The sequence below is a fragment of the Manihot esculenta genome, chromosome 1 (genome assembly GCF_001659605.2).
Source record: "Manihot esculenta cultivar AM560-2 chromosome 1, M.esculenta_v8, whole genome shotgun sequence".
Classification (NCBI taxonomy): domain Eukaryota; kingdom Viridiplantae; phylum Streptophyta; class Magnoliopsida; order Malpighiales; family Euphorbiaceae; genus Manihot; species Manihot esculenta.
The window spans coordinates 34,195,868-34,212,684 of NC_035161.2; the positions used below are offsets into that span (position 1 = coordinate 34,195,868).

Below are 16,817 nucleotides of genomic sequence, written 5' to 3' on the forward strand. Positions count from 1 at the left end.
TAAACCGAATACTGCTCACCCCTAGATACAAGAGAACAATAAAAAAAAAATTAAATATGAGTCAATTGAAAATGAAGGAGATAGAATCGTGTAAAGAAAATTATGTTTGAGGATTTTATATAGAATGGACATATAAATAACCATCTCTGTAGAAAGTGAAGTGATGTTGCTAAAAATAAAATGATGACGTGGCCAGAATGAAACTGTGCTGTGATTGGCTAAACTTACAAGAGTCACTCCTACACTCAAGTCAGTAAATTAGAGAAGATGGTGAATGAAGAACTTGAAAATGCTTGTGTGGAAAAATAGCGTGCCTTGGTCTTTAGGATCATTCTCTTTATATACTGTAAGAAAACGGAGATAAATATAGTATTTCCTGATAATGCGATGATAATATGGCCGGCTCGCTGATAAAAGATCTTCTCCGGATAATTGATAAAAAATCCCATGATTGTAGGCGCAAAGGAGATTTGCTGGATTATAGTTGTTAACAGTAACTTCCTTATGAAGACTCATCTAGACGTTAAGAGGCAGAGTCTGTCCGACCTGAGGTTGACCTGTCCTGTGACCGAGCCTTTTCTCCTAACTTCAAGCATAATGGTCGTTTGAGCCTTTATCAGGAGTCGAGCATCCAAATCTTCCCTTTTACGGGTAAGACAGTTTATCAACTTATTAAACACTTGCCACGTGGCCTTATCTTATGGTGATAGTTCATGACTTACTTTAAAAAATTCTCATGTAGCATTAGAAAGCCCCCCACTGGTCTTTAATTTTTTAGATTCGAAGGTGACTATTGTCTTAATGGTCTAGAACACGTGGCTTATTTATATTGGTATTCAATACTCGCATCGCTTTGCTTGCTCCAGCTCATATAAATGATAAGTGCTTTGTGGCTATGATAATTAAAAATAATAAATTGATGAGTTTTGATTCAAATCTTATCGAGCTTCCCAGCATTTTCTAGCTCTTGCGAGCTCCTTGGCCTTTTCTTGCCCTGATGAGAGTCCATGCATTTTCTTGCCTCGATGGCCTTGGTAATATTTTGGGCCTTTTGCCTTGGACCTTCGTCTGAGCATATTTCCCTCTAGTCAACTTCGGGGCTATCTGAGCACTTTTACTCTTGTGCCTCTTCTGAGCTTTAAGCGTTCTCCGAGCATTTTTACTTTTAAGCGTCTTCCGAATATTTTTACCTTTATACTCCTTCCGAGCATTTTTGCCTTGAAACATCTTTCGAGCATTTTTGCTTGAAGTTCCGAGCATTTTTGCCTTTGTGCTCCTTCTGGACATTTTTGCCTTGAAACATGTCTTCCGAGCAGTTTTGCCTTTGTGCTCTTTCTGAACATTTTTGCCTTGAAGCGTTTTCCGAGCATTTTTGTATCTTCTAGACTCTTTAAGCATTTTCTGAGTATTTTTGCTTTTGAGAGCTTCCGGGTATTTTCTAACTCTATACAGCTCTGACAGACTTCTTGACATTTTACAGTCCTGACGAACTTTTGGCACTAAATGCCTTTGCGAGTTTTCGAGCATCAAATGCCTTAGAATCTTTTTTGTGAAGTGGGACTAACACCCGGTAAGTCGGCCGGGCCTGTATTCGCCTTCACGCCTAGCATCAAATGTCTTAGAAATTCTCGTGAAGTGAGACTATCACCCAATAGGTCGGATTGGCGTGTACCCGCCTTCAGGCCTAGCATTAAATGTCTTAGAATCTTCTCATGAAGTGAGAGTAACATTCGGAAGGTTGATTTGGCTTATACCTGCCTTCGGACTTGGCATCAAATGCCTTAAAATCTTCTCGTGATGCGGGACTAACATCCGAAAGGTCGGCCTAGCGTGTACCTGCCTTCAGGCCTGGTATCAAATGTCTTAGAAACTTCTTGTGCGACTAACATCTGGTAGGTCGGCCTGCCGTGTACCCACTTTCAAGCCTGACATTAAATGCCCAGATAATCTTGTGACTTTATGAATTTGTTTCTATGGACCAGCACCCGGATTATTTTTGATGCCCGAATGGTCTTGTGGCATTTTATGAATTTATTTCCGCGGACCAGCGCCCGTATTATAATACGGGAACCATGTTCGAATTATCTTTGGGACCCATATCTGGATGGTCTTGTGATCTTTTATAAATTTGTAGACCAGCGCCTGGATTATAATGCGAGACCCATGCCCGAATTATTTTCAGGACCTATACCAAGATCGCCTTGTGACTTTTTATGAATTTGTTCCTGCGGACCAGCACCCAAATTATAATGCAAACCCATACTCGAATGGTCTGACGATTGTCTTATGGGTTTTGTTCTTATCTCCACATTTTCATTCATCCAACAATTCTGATTTTCCTATAAAAAAAAGTTTGAAGAATGCATATTAGTTTTATTATATTTCTATAAACCGCAAATATTTTTCTTAAAAGATAAAAGAAAAGACTTGGTCGTCTAATTTGATCAATTTCAAAACTCGGAGTTTGACTCAGGAGCTGGATGTCTGTGATATTCTCCTTATTATCACCTCTATTTAATACTCGGTTCTCCAATCACATGGATGATCTCCCATAGGTTTATTATCAGGAGTAATTTTGAGAATTGTTACCTCGAGTTCGGACTTCCTATCTTTTCTACTCTTTCTAATGAACTTTTGAAGTGTGTCGTTTCTTACTAACTTTTCGATCTCGTCTTTCAATTGCTGACACTACTCCATCACATGTCTGTGGTGTTCATGAAAATGACAATGCCTGGTCCTATCTTATTTTCCAGCTTTCTTAAGGTTGAGTTCGAGAGACCACCTGATCCTCTTATCAAATTCTTAATCCACATAAAGATATGCGTTCCTGAATCATTCAGTGAGGTATATTTCTTATACTTACCTTCGTCATTCCTTCCTCGGAAGACCGGATAACTTCTGTGGTCTCCCTCATATTCTTGTTTCTCCAGCTTTTGGCCTTACTTTTGACCCATCCTTTTGTCCTCTTGCCATCCTTCTTGGCACCTTTGGGCAGCCCATCCTAGCTTCCAACCAGCGCCCTTGAGAACATCATCTGAAGGCTTTCCTTCCTTGAACTCATCTTTCCCTTTGGATTATGTTTGGATTGCCACTTTCTGAGTCCATGGAATATTTTCGGAGACTTCTTCCCTTTCCCTGGGAGCTATGAGTGATGTCTCTTCCCGAATTTTATATTGCTCGAAAATAACTTGCAACGTTCTGGTGTACTGGTGTATTTGTTCAATAATCCTATTGTTGAAATTTGCTTTGTTGACCATAAAGGTCGTGTTTTGTTCAGTGTTAGAAGTGGAAGAAATGATAGCATCCTTATTGGTAACAACCTTAGTAGCAGCTCGTGAGTTGTTAATCATTTCAAGAGATAAAAGGGATGAAAAACCAATTTTAATCCAAATAAATAGAGAGAATTCAATAGATTTTTCGGTAACGAAATCAAATGATATTGCTGAAAATAAAATTATGACGTTATCAAAACGGGACTGTGTTGTGATGATGTGGTCGACTTGCTGGTAAGGGATCTTCTTCGGCTAATTAGTAGGAAATCTCATGATCGCAGACGTAAAGAGGATTTGCTAAATTATAATTGTTAATGATAACTTTCTTACAAAGACTCGTCTAAACATTGAGAGGGTGAGTCTATCCAACTTGAGATTGACTTATCCTGCGACCGATCTTTTTCCTGACTCTGAACATAATAGTCGTCCGAGTCTTCATGAGGAGCCCGACATCCAAATCTTTCTTTATATTGGTGAGACTGTTTACCAACTTATCAAGCCATTGCCATGTAACCTGTCTTAGGATGACAACTCATTACTTATTTTAAAAAATTTTCATATAGAATCATGAAATTATCATAATATATAGTAAATTATAATAATTCAAATTTAATAATTTGATGGTTCAGAGTTTATAATGTTTGAAAGTTTTACAAATACCATTTTACTTTTTATTATATTTTAATTATTTATATCTAAACATTTATTAGTTAGATTATATCAGATATAATTTCAAAAAAACACTTGCACTATTACAATAGTAAAAATTTTTTACATATCTAAATATCTTTTTATATAGTAATTATCTATTTTTATAAAAAGTAAGTAATAACAGTAATTTATTTTTATTATCTAAATATCTTTTTCTATAGTAATTATCTATTTTTATAAAAAGTGAGTTACTCAATTTATTCTTACTTATTTTTAAGGCTTTTTAGGTGAGGCTGCTCATTATCATGTTGTTCCTCTTCACATAGTATCGGGTGATCCTCAACCCGACTTGATGATTCTAGTGCTGTACGATCCCACATGAACCTAAATATGCCACTCGTTATCCTCTCCATAACCCAACTTCTTTATACAGATATAAAGATACCACAATGTAACAGAAGTTGACCCTGTAATGAGCAAAGATGAATGAATCTAAACAGAAAATCAGGAGACATGCACACACTCCACCTCAGCCACTTACAATCATCCCACTTCATTTAAAACCAATGAATAAGTCAACTTAATTTGCATATGAAATTCAATGCAAATACCACGGAATATAGAACAAATAATGGCCATTTATGATGCATGTAACAAGGAAAATAAGAAATTACCAACAGAACATCACTTCTTAGCAAGCAAAGCTCCACGTTTCAGATATTAGCAGATCGATGCAAAAAGGAGAAAACACTACGCAAACAGCATCTCTCTCAGTTCAAATTCAATTCCTTGTGGCATTTGAGGCTAGTATTTATTTTAAGAACATGATCATAAATTACTCGTCTCAACACATTGGAGCCAAAAGAAAGGGGAAACAAGTACTTGGTCTGTGCTGATATGATTTCACCCGTTGTGTCCCTCGCCATCAAATTACACATATCTTTCCCCCACCTCGTCCTCGCCCTCGCCCCCGCCCCGCCCCTCCCCTTTTCATCCGGCACGTGGCCCCGCGTCCCGTACCATGCCTCCCCCTCCCCCTCTTCGCCTCCCATCCCAGCGCCTTCTCCCCTCCCCGTGCTGCTCCATCGCTGCAGGACTGCACAATTGTTGTTAATAAGGCCTGTCCCCTGCAATGATGCTCCCTTAAAAATTTAAGGCCAATTCTCGAAATCTACCACCATAACAAAATCACAAAATAGTAAATCATGGGTCTAGAGCTCCTTTTCCCTGAATCAACCATCCCTTCAACAGAATATGGAAAACATCGGAACATGTATGTAGGGCATATCTCAATCATCTTTCATTGCCAGAGAAAAAATGTAGATCATCATGAACCAATTAACTAGAAAAATTTATATTCCAATGCAAAACAAAATCCACAAAGGAAAACCTAAACAAGAGAGAAGTACATTAATCCTAAACATACAGTTACCTGGACAACAGATGCAATCAGAAAATATGTTTTGTAAAACACCTTATATTATCTACCAGTAAAACACAACATTAAAAGAACAGATTATAGAAAATATCATTTCATTTCATCAAATGCTTCTTTCATGGTATCAAGTAATGAGTCAATGAATTCATTAACACATTAAAGTATATCCGGGAAAAGCAATAATCCAATTTGACATCCTTGACCGAGATCATAGCCAATTTCTCAAACAAAATTGTAAAATTAAATTATATATCAAAATTCAAGAGAACTCCCTTGCCATAAATCAATAATTACTCCCCTAGATCCAAGATGAAAACAGAAAAACAAGTTGAGCAAATTTCAATTATCACCTTCATTTCCGAAAAAAAAAAAGAAATAACAAGCTTTGTATTACATCCATAATTGAAAGTGATATACAAGAACTTGAAATAAAAGCACGACCATATAACTGAATATCTTCCTATGCAACTGAAATCAGCTTAACACTGGCACTTAAATCCATGTAAGACCAGCAATGAAAAATCAACAGTTTGCTCCTGCGTATTTAAGTCCATGAAGGAAAACAATTTTCTCAACCAATTGAAGCACAACATACAGAAGCAAATGGTAAGTGCTAATGAAGTATCACAATGCAGAGGATTTAAAAATAAAAAAAGTCGCCACTCTGCTCAGAAGAATAAATAGTGAGGCACTGCCCTGAATTGAAAGTTGAAAATGTTTCAAAAAGTAATTAAAAAAATATGCTAAAAGAAAGACAACAAACATCAAAGAAAACATAACTTGAAAATGTAAATCATAAAGGAGAAAAAAATTGAAAATTAAAAATAATAATAAAAAAAAACATTCACCTTCGTAGAAGAAGAGCAAAAACATTCACCTTCGTAGAAGAAGAGCAATGCCAAACTGAAGTTGCAAAAGTAAGAAGTTTTAAAGTAAATGCCTCTTGAAAAAAAAGGAAAAAAAAATAAATTAGAAAGAGTGCAGAAGTACTCAGATCGATAGAGATGGAAGCCAACTAAATCATATAAAACAAGCGAATAAAAATCTAAACCCAAATTATGAAACACATACTTCACCAAAATAATACAGCAAGCAAATGAAACATCCAAATTGCAGCAGTAATTTGATGTTGTTTACAGAATAAGCATACAAAAAAAGTATTGATCAGGCCTGGCCTCTCTATGACGATGCAACCCTTCATATCATAACCAATGCTTAACACTAGGATTTAAGTCCATGAAGGATAGCAATTTTCTCAACCATTTGAAGCACAACATATAAGATGCAAAAAAGGAAATGACTTCAATTACTTTGCTTTTTGGGTTGAGTTAAGACATAAGTCCATTTTCTTATCTCCCATCAATGTTGAGCATCCATAAATATTTTGATGCCCCTAGTGTTAGAAGGGTGTGATGAGTATCCCACGTGGAACCCTTCCATATGGACTTAGGTAACCCCCTCCCGTGAGCTAGCTTTTAAGAGTGATTTAGAGACCAAAGTCCATGTTCTAAACACATACTTCACCAGTTCAACCATGTTTAAACATGGAAAATGTTGTTATTTAATCAAAGAAAACAAATGAAAAGAATTGCAATAAAAATTTTGGTCTGGGAAAAGAATACAACCAAAAGGTAAATGAAAACAAAAATAGTGAGGCACTGCCCAGAATTGAAACTTGAAAATGTTTCAAAACATAAATCATAAGTTTCAAATGATCAATCTTGTAAAAATGGCTTTCCCTTTCCATCTTTCCCTTCCCAAAAAACAAAAAAAATTTAAAACCGGTATAAAAAAATACAGAAAGGATTCCTAAAAATTAAAATAATTTAAAACAACATAATATTTGAAAAAAAAAAGAGAGAGAAAATAAGATGCAAAAAAGGAAATGACTTCAATTACTGATCAGATTAAACAACTAACTTATCCGTAATGTTAAGCATTTGTGTTAGTTAAGTATGTGAATAACAGGCCATATGTACAAACCTGGGCAATTCACTCTCTTAAGCTAGCTATTTGGGTTGAGTTAAGACATAAGTCCATTTTCTTATCTCCCATCAATGTTGAGCATCCATAAATATTTTGATGCTCCTAGTGTTAGAATGGTGTGATGAGTATCCCACGTGGAACCCTTCCATATGGACTTAGGTAACCCCCTCCCGTGAGCTAGCTTTTAAGAGTGATTTAGAGACCAAAGTCCATGTTCCAAACACATACTTCACTAGTTCAACCACGTTTAAACAAGGAAAACATTGTTATTTAATCAAATAAAACAAATGAAAAGAATTGCAATAAAAATTTTGGTCTAGGAAAAGAATACAACCAAAAGGTAAATGAAAACAAAAATAGTGAGCCACTGCCCAGAATGGAAACTTGAAAATGTTTCAAAAAATAAATCATAAGGGAAAGATGGAAAGGGAAAACCATTTTTACAAGATTGATGCACATTCGACGAATGCGAACAAGCATTTCCAAATCATTTGAAACTTCCCAAACAACAAAAACAATTTAAAACCAGTATAAAAAAATACGGAAAGGATTCTTAAAAATTAAAATAATTTAAAACAACATAATATTTGAAAAAAAGAGAGAAAATAAGATGCAAAAAAGGAAATCTCTTAAGCTAGCTTTTTGGGTTGAGTTAAGACATAAGTCCATTTTCTTATCTCCCATCAATGTTGAGCATCCATAAATATTTTGATGCTCCTAGTGTTAGAAGGGTGTGATGAGTATCCCACGTGGAACCCTTCCATATGGACTTAGGTAACCCCCTTCCGCGAGCTAGCTTTTAAGAGTGATTTAGAGACCAAAGTCCATGTTCCAAACATATACTTCACTAGTTCAACCATGTTTAAACATGGAAAATATTGTTATTTAATCAAATAAAACAAATGAAATGAATTGCAATAAAAATTTTGGTCTAGGAAAAGAATACAACCAAAAGGTAAATGAAAACAAAAATACTGAGGCACTGCCCAGAATTGAAACTTGAAAATGTTTCAAAAAATAAATCATAAGGGAAAAATACTTTTGGCAAAAATGAGTAGCCCAGCTATGTCACAGTAAAAATAACTTAAAATGTCGCCTCATTCTCATACAGGATGAGAATGCATTCAATCATAACCATAGCAAATTCCACTAAAAATTACACTGATAAAAAAGGAGAGAAGGAGAAATAAAAGCAAATAGAAATCTCGTTGACAATCATAATTGAAGAATTAGAAGAACTGCAAATAAAAATTAAAATTAAAAAAACACATTGACAGAGTAAACCGTAGAAGAAGAGCAATGTTAAACTGAAGTTGCAAAAGTAAGAAGTTTTAAAGGGAATGTCTTTTGAAAATAAAGCAAACGCAAAAAATAAATTAAAGAAAAATAAAGAGTGCAGAAGTACTCAAATCGATAAAGATGGAAAATGGAAGCCAACTAAATCACATTAAACAAGCGAATAAAAATGTAAACCCAAATTATGAAACACATACTTCACCGAAATAATACAACAAACAAATGAACATCCAAGAGAATTCTCTTGCCCTTAGTCAATAATTACAAGATGGAAAGTAGGGAATCAGGTAGAGCAAATCTCAATTATCAACTCTATTTGCAAAAAAAATAGAAAAAAAAAATGTAAATCATTAACCACAGCAACCAATAAAGTACAATGCAATTCCATACAAAAGGTAAGTACTTTGTATAACATCCATAAACTAAAAATAAACTGCATGAAGAACTTGAAATGAAAGCAGGAACATACAACTGAACGTTATCTTTAAAAGCATAAAATGCTAAGATAAAATGAACTCAAGAATTAAATTAAAAAGCAACTAATATCAACTTAACACCCGTACCTAAGTCCATGAAGGACAACAATTAGCAGATCTTCCGCAGAAGCCGAATATAAAAGCATGGCGATTACTTCGATGGATCACTTATCTGTTAAAGGAGTTCCATATACAGCCAGAGCTCCCCATCCCTTTGCACTGCAATAACCAAGCAACTCAACATATAGCAGCCAACCCATATTCCACGAAAGAACGAAGCATCTGGACATCGACTGCCACCTTGTCCGTGATCAACTCCCCAAAGACTTTATTTCAACGGTGCATGTACCATCCCGCCACCAGATTGCTGATCTGTTCACCAAGCACCTCGGCCAGGTGCAATTCCAAAATCTCCTCTCCAAGATGGAATTACCCAAAATTAGGACATCTCCATCTTGCAAGGGGGCTGAAGAGATAAAAGCTGATTCCATACAAAACTACGCTGCAGAAGAAAAGTCAGAAGCACGAAAATCAAAGGGAAGAAAACGACGGCATTTTATTTTTGAGTGCAACTTTTCCCAGATACTTCTAGAATGATGTAGAAAATTTCAGTTTGTTAGTTTGTTGATTTTCTGTTACTTCGCTCTCAAACTGTGTATATAAACATTCATTCACAATCAATAAAAAATCAATCTTTTCCTCTAAACCTACAGTTACTTTTCTCAAGGCAAACTCAGAAAACTTACATTTCCTCTCTAACTAAATCACGAAAGCAACTGATTCTGGGGTTTTGCGCCAGTCACTCAGGCTAGTCAGGTCATTTTTTGGGTTACCAATTTAAGCATTTTCTCTGAACTGAGACAGATTTGCAAATTTTGAGAAAGGCTAGTTTGGTGTCTGGCCAAAGAGCTGCCGTGACATGTACCCCTTTGCAAGCATCTTTCTCAGTTATGCACGTTTATTCATACTGCAAGAAGCCAAGAACTATACAACTATTAGAACTTCAATAACAAACATAATACTAGAAAATTATTTTATAAAAATAATTTGTTCATCTACAAACATCCAGATGCCAGTGCAATTTGTGAGATACTTCATCATTCAGATAATCCCACAAATGCAAGCTGTTCAATGAAATTTAGTATATCCAAATGCCTACATCAACAATAGACTATTGTGTTTGCACATTCAAACTAATTCCTAACAATTTTACTACCACTTAGGAGTATCAAGAGAAGAAAAGTAACTAAAGCGAAATCTAAATAAAACAAAATACAACCACAGATTTCCACTCCATCATATCATCAGTACAACCAAATTTCCGCGAAGAAAAAGCTATCGTCCAGCATTATCCCCACAACTGTATCAAAACACTGCAATCCCTACAGAGAAAAACAATCATCATATACCCGCCAAAATTTCAGCAACTCTCCCATGAAAAACATTTCAATTTTTTAAGATATGCACGTGTGCATTAGGCTTTGGAATTTCTGAGTGCTAACAATGGAAACGACAACGTTTCGGTGGCAAAACCGAAAGCCCAACCAGCATAATGAGAACGATAACAAAACCAGAAGCAGATGCAGAAATCCAAAGAAGAAGAAAAGAAAATCAAAGCAGAAGCACAATTGAATAGAAGAACAACACCGATTGAAAGATTACAATGTGATAAGTTCATCAAAGAGACGAGTTGAGTTACAGACACGACGGAAAAAGAACAGTAATTACCGATAAAAATCGACAAGAAATTAAAAAAAACCCTAAAAAGAAGAGAGCGAGCAGAGTTAGGCTAGGGGTTTAAGGAAAGAAAAGAAAACAGACCTGCGGAGAATTTTGTTGTCGTCTGCGGAACCTTTTCAGCTTTGGATACGTATATGGCTAATTGTTCGTCCGTCGTTTCTCTACCTGTGTCTGCAGGTGATGGTGGGCCATACTTTTTTATATTACCGTTGTTAATGCATCTCTATTCTATTATTAAATTATTTTTTTAAAGAGTTTTTTTTTTTTTTTCAAAAGATAATATATTCATGATAAAAAGCCGGTATTTGCATTTTAATTTAATTAATTTAATTTTTTTAATTTTAATTAATTTATAAATGATTAAATTTAATAATATATATAATAATTAATAGTTTAGTTTGTATATTATAATTATTATTATTATTAATTTTTATATAAATTAATAATTAAATAATAAAAAATCAATATTTATATTATTTTATATTTTAATTTAAATATTTAAAATTTTAAATAAATTTAGTCCAATATTTCAATTGGATATAATTTTAACCAATCTTTAAAATTAAAATATAAAAATTCAAGATAAAATATTAAATTTAATATTTTATTTTTTAAAAATAAATTAATTATATGTATAAAAATAATATTAATTAATTACTTAATTATAATTAAATGATATATTTAATTTTAAAAATAATAGTAATATAATATAACACTAATAAATTTTATTTTATATTAATAATTATAAAAAATTTATAATAAATATATTATTTTTAATTATTTTATATGTGCTCTTATTTTTTTATTAAATAATATATTTATTCTAAAACATTTATAATTATTATTGTTGAAATGTGAGTTATATATTCAATAATTAAATTACTGCCTATATTCATCAGAACAAATGTCTGAGACCTAAATTGCATAAGGTCCATCCAAATAGAACACAAAGCCCCTTAAAAGCCCAAGAAATACAAACTCTGAGACAACTGAAGCCCATCAAGAAGGAGCCCTAAAAACCCGTTTTTCATCTTTGATCCGGGAAGAGATCTAGATAAACCTCTTTAGATCTACCTATCAATTTGGAAGTTGCCGGTCACCCGGCCAAAACCATTGAACGCTGAATGCCGATAAGTCTAAAAGCTTTCTCCAAAAACCATACTAGCCTTACAAGGCCAAAAAAGATCCAAAAGGCGCTGACAGGAGAAAGCAAACAAATTGTAAAAACGAACATATAGATATCCATAATAAGCGAAAGACAAATTCTCAATCAAAAAAAACTCTCACATATCAAAATATCACTTGCGAGGATGAGGATGGTGTGTTCTACAGTGTTCAATCACGTTTTCCAAGGCAAATCTCCATAAACCACCATCTAACAGTTCCTCATTAGTGTTTGGACGAGAAAACCGCCAATTTTGAATGAAAAATACCAAACAAAGCAAGTAGGGGGATAAACAATAAATCTTGACCGATGAAAAGCAACAATTTACCTATATAAGCAACAAAACCACCAAAAAGAGCACAACTATCATCGGAAGACACAAATCTAAAGATAACATTTCGTTAGAACGTTAGATCTACAAACTCTAAAATAAAGAAAAACATCAGATTTGTAAATTTTAAAATAAAAAAAATTAATAAAAAAGCCACCCAAATGTGAAAACCCACTCTCGAGTAATTGGAGGAGGTCTTCCTATTCGGATGGGGCAGAAAGAACGAACAGTGCGGGCTCTCAAAGAACATATAAAAACAAGAGGAAAAAGTAGGGATGTAAACGGGTAGGGTACCCGCGAAAATTAAACTACCCGAATCCGAACCCAATTTATATTAGTAATATCTGAACCCGATTAAAAATTAATTTAAATTATTCGAATCCGTTCCAAACCCGATTATTATTATTCGAATAAAACCCGAACCCGTTTAATCTTATATATTTTAATTAATAATTTATATAAAATATATTTTTTATTAATAATTTTTATTTAAAAAATTTAATATTTCTAAAAAATATTTAAATTTAAATTTTTAAATATTATTAAACATTTATCATCCTATCTTTTTGTGCTTTGTGTGGAGCAACTTTCCAATATTATTAAACATTCGGTGGAACAAGGGGAGTGGCATCCACTTCCTATTTCCAACAATGGTCCGTTGATTTCACATCTCATGTTCGCCGACGATATGGTATTGTTTGCTGAAGCTACGGAAAAACAGCTGGATATTATTATTAATTGTTTGACTGTCTTTTGTAATGCTTCTGGACAAAAGGTGAATTTTTTAAAGTCAAGCCTTTTTGTTTCTCCGAATGTGAGTACATCTACAGCCTCTCGTTTATCCGCTAAATCAGGAATTCCTTTGGTCTCTGACCTTGGGCGTTATTTGGGTGTACCATCTCTTCATGGTAGAGTATCTCAAGTACAATTTCGTGGATTGGTTGATGATATGCGAAGCCGGCTTGCTGGTTGGAAGGCGGGTGCACTTTCTAGAGCAGGGAGAATAACGCTGGTCCAATCAGTCTTGAACTCTATTCCTATTTATACTATGCAATCTATTAAATTGCCGGTGTCTATTTGTAAGGAAATGGAGCGGCTTTGTCGTAATTTTATTTGGCATGGTAACAGTGGGGATTCTGCTGTTCATTTGATTAATTGGCAAACTTTGCTATATCCAAAGCAAAATGGTGGGTTGGGCATTCGGAATTTTGGATTAATGAATCAAGCTATGATGGGTAAATTATGTTGGCGGGCATTTATGAACCCATCTGACTTATGGATCTCATGTCTTCTTTGGAAATATAATAATGGTAGAATTTCTTGGAATCTTCGAGTACCTCCTGGTGCCTCTATGAATTGGAAGGCTTTATGCTGGGGCCTCCAATTAGTTTCTAGTGGTGTTTCTATTGACGTTCGTAGTGGTACTGATGTTAAGTTTTGGCAAGGTGATTGGCTTTCGGTTGGACCTCTTTTCCGATTGGTTTCTGCTCCTATTGATCCTTTGGAATTAGAGGTGGTTGTGAGATATTATTGGATCCCTGGATATGGATGGGATTGGAATCGGTTGTCTTTATGGCTACCTGATTTCGTTTTAGCATTTTTACTCCCCATTTGCCTACATGATGATGCTAACTCAAGGGATGGAATAATATGGAGACATTCCATTAGTGGACAGTATTCAGTTAAAACGGGGTACTCTCTTCTAGTGGAGAAATGTGGTTTACCAGTTGCCTTACCATTATGGAAGCTTATTTGGAAAGCACCTGGCACGCAGAGGATGCGGGTTTTTCTATGGGAAGTTGCCCATGAGAAAATTATGGTCAATGTTCAGCGATTTCGGAGAGGATGGATTAATTCAGACTTGTGTATGAGATGTGGTACTCAGTCTGAGTCGGTGCTACATGTTTTAAGAGATTGCAACTTTATTAAGAGTTGCTGGCTTAATTTATTACCTGCTAGTGAAGTCCAAACCTTTTTTGGCTTCGTTGATATCCGGGAATGGTTGTCTTGGTGTCTTAAAAGCTCTTTTTGTATTGGTGAGCTTCCCTGGCCTGTAGTTTTTATGGTTACAGTTTGGTGGGCTTGGAAATTTCGCAATGAACGGTCCTTCAATCTTGGAGTCCAAAGATCAGTTTCTCGCCTAATCTTGGGCAAGGCTAAGGAAATATATCAAGCATGGAATGGTTATTTTCCTTCTTCTATTCAACGTCAATGTCGAGTGATTAGAGTGGCCTGGACACCAGCAGCTATAGGGTGGATTACAATCAACACAGATGGTAGTGTGCGTCAAAATTCAGGAGCTGCAACCTGTGCGGGTTCTTTTCGAGACAGTTTTGGTAAATGGCTACTTGGTTTTCGTTGTGTGTTGGGAGTTTGTGGTGTGGTTGAGGCAGAATTATGGGCCATATATCATGCTTTGAATGTGGCTTGGAGTAGGGGATGGCGGAAAATTGTTATTCAAACTGATTCTCAAATTGCTGTTCAGCTTCTTCAAGGTCAAGGCAGTGGTGTTTATATAGACTGCAGTCTTTAGTTATTAATTGCAGAGCTCTTATCCGGCGGGAATGGGAGGTTAAGGTCGTGCAAATATATAGGGAAACTAATATGGTAGCTGATTATCTTGCGAATAGTGCGCATGGTGGAGTTTTTGGTATGAGTTTTATTGATTTGCTTTCATCTAGTATTAAGCTCCTCTTGGATGCTGACTGTATGAATATTTTTCATGATCGTATAATAAATTAAAGGGCTCTATCCCTCCTTTTAAAAAAAATATATATATATATATATATTTTTTATATTAAATTAATTATTTATATAAACGGGTTCGGGTAGTGGGTATCCTGTATATAAAACCCGAATCCGATCCGAACCCGCAATGGGTATTATTTTTAAAATCCGAACCCGTCTCAAATCCGATTATAACTACCCAAATCCGTTCTATTAGGATTCGGTCAGATCGGATACCCGAAAATACCCGATCCGTTGCCATCCCTAGAAAAAAGTACTCAGATTTTCAGTAAAAATAGACCGTTATTGAAATCCAAACTTGTTTTCCAATATTTTTAAGATTCTACTGTGCACTAAATTTATTATCTATTAAATTCTCAATTTTATATTTTTTCCAAATATATCCGTTTTCACCTTTTCTTTTCCAAAAATAAACATTCATAAGATAAACACAGACCTAAAATTCAATACAACTTCAAGACTGAAAAAATAGGTCCACATTAACAGCAAGATATAATTATTTTTTTAAAAAAATACTACTTAAATCTTAATAATATGAGAAACCATTAATTAATTTTTTTATTTTAAAAAAATATATTAAAATATTTGTTATATTTTAAAATATTTGTTAGCCTATTTACTATTAAATATTTTATTATTTAATTTTTGTGATTTTAAAAAATAAATCAATTGATCCATTGAAATCTAGTGAAAAGGTAAATGAAAACAAAAACAACAGTGCATTGTCCATAATTGAAACTTTGAAAATGTTCAAAAACATAAATAAAAAATGGGATAATTATAAAAAAAATTATTATGTAGTTTAGCGTAATTTTAAAATAGAATTATATATTTTAATTTGTAAAAAATAATCATATATTTTAATTCGTAAAAAATAATAATGTATTTTCACGCAATTAGTTAAGTGAAATTTTTTCTCCAACATCATTAAATATCACTAATAAATTATAATTTACTTTATGATATTTAATAAAAACTACATTTTAGTTGTTAAATTTTTAAATATAATCCATTATATTTTGTTTGATTAATAAAATATTTATTTAATTTAAATTTTATATTTTTAGTTGAAATTAATGTCTATACTTTTATAGATTAGTTTCCAAATATTATAATTATTAATAAAATTTTTATATTTATAAATTAATCTCTCCACTTATTAAATTTTAATATCTTATATATAAAAAAATAATAAAATAAAAATAAAATAAAAAATTTAATATTTTTTCTGTCTTAATTAACAAAAAAAATTATTGAGAATGGAAAAATTAAACTAGACTTAAATTTAAATACATATTGTGCCAATATCCTTGATTTAATTTTTATTTTATTACTTTATTTTAAGATATTAAATATGATAAACATGTGAGATTAATTTGAAAAGAATATTTAAGTACTTATTTGTAAATAATTATAATATTTAGAGATTAATTTGTAATAATACAAAGATGAATTATAATTAGGAGTATTTTATTATAAAATAAAATTTTATAATTAAATTTATAAATATTTGAACTAAATTATATATTTTATAAAAATTTAAGAATTAAAATATAATTTAATTAAATAATTTTTAATTAATTTTTAAGTGTTATATCAACATTAATGCTAAATAAAAAAAAATAAGAGATTTATAATTTAGTCCCTATATATTGTCATTATTAACAAATCAGTTTTTGCATTTTTTAAAATCTATTAAAACGTTCTTATCTTT

At 33.3% G+C, this 16,817-nt stretch overlaps 1 long non-coding RNA gene across 12 annotated transcripts; it reads right to left on the minus strand.

Moving 5' to 3' along the window:
* Positions 1–4,590: 4,590 nt before the first annotated feature.
* LOC110619207 lies at positions 4,591–11,062 on the minus strand. Of its 12 annotated transcripts, none has more exons than XR_006351679.1 (4): positions 10,941–11,062; positions 10,402–10,501; positions 9,866–10,086; positions 4,591–9,621 (listed from the first exon to the last, which is right to left on the minus strand). It is a non-coding gene; the product is annotated as an uncharacterized LOC110619207 (long non-coding RNA). The 12 variants fall into 12 exon arrangements; XR_002488618.2 differs by having other exon boundaries at positions 10,399–10,501; XR_006351677.1 differs by having other exon boundaries at positions 9,866–10,103; positions 10,399–10,501.
* Positions 11,063–16,817: the final 5,755 nt, after the last annotated feature.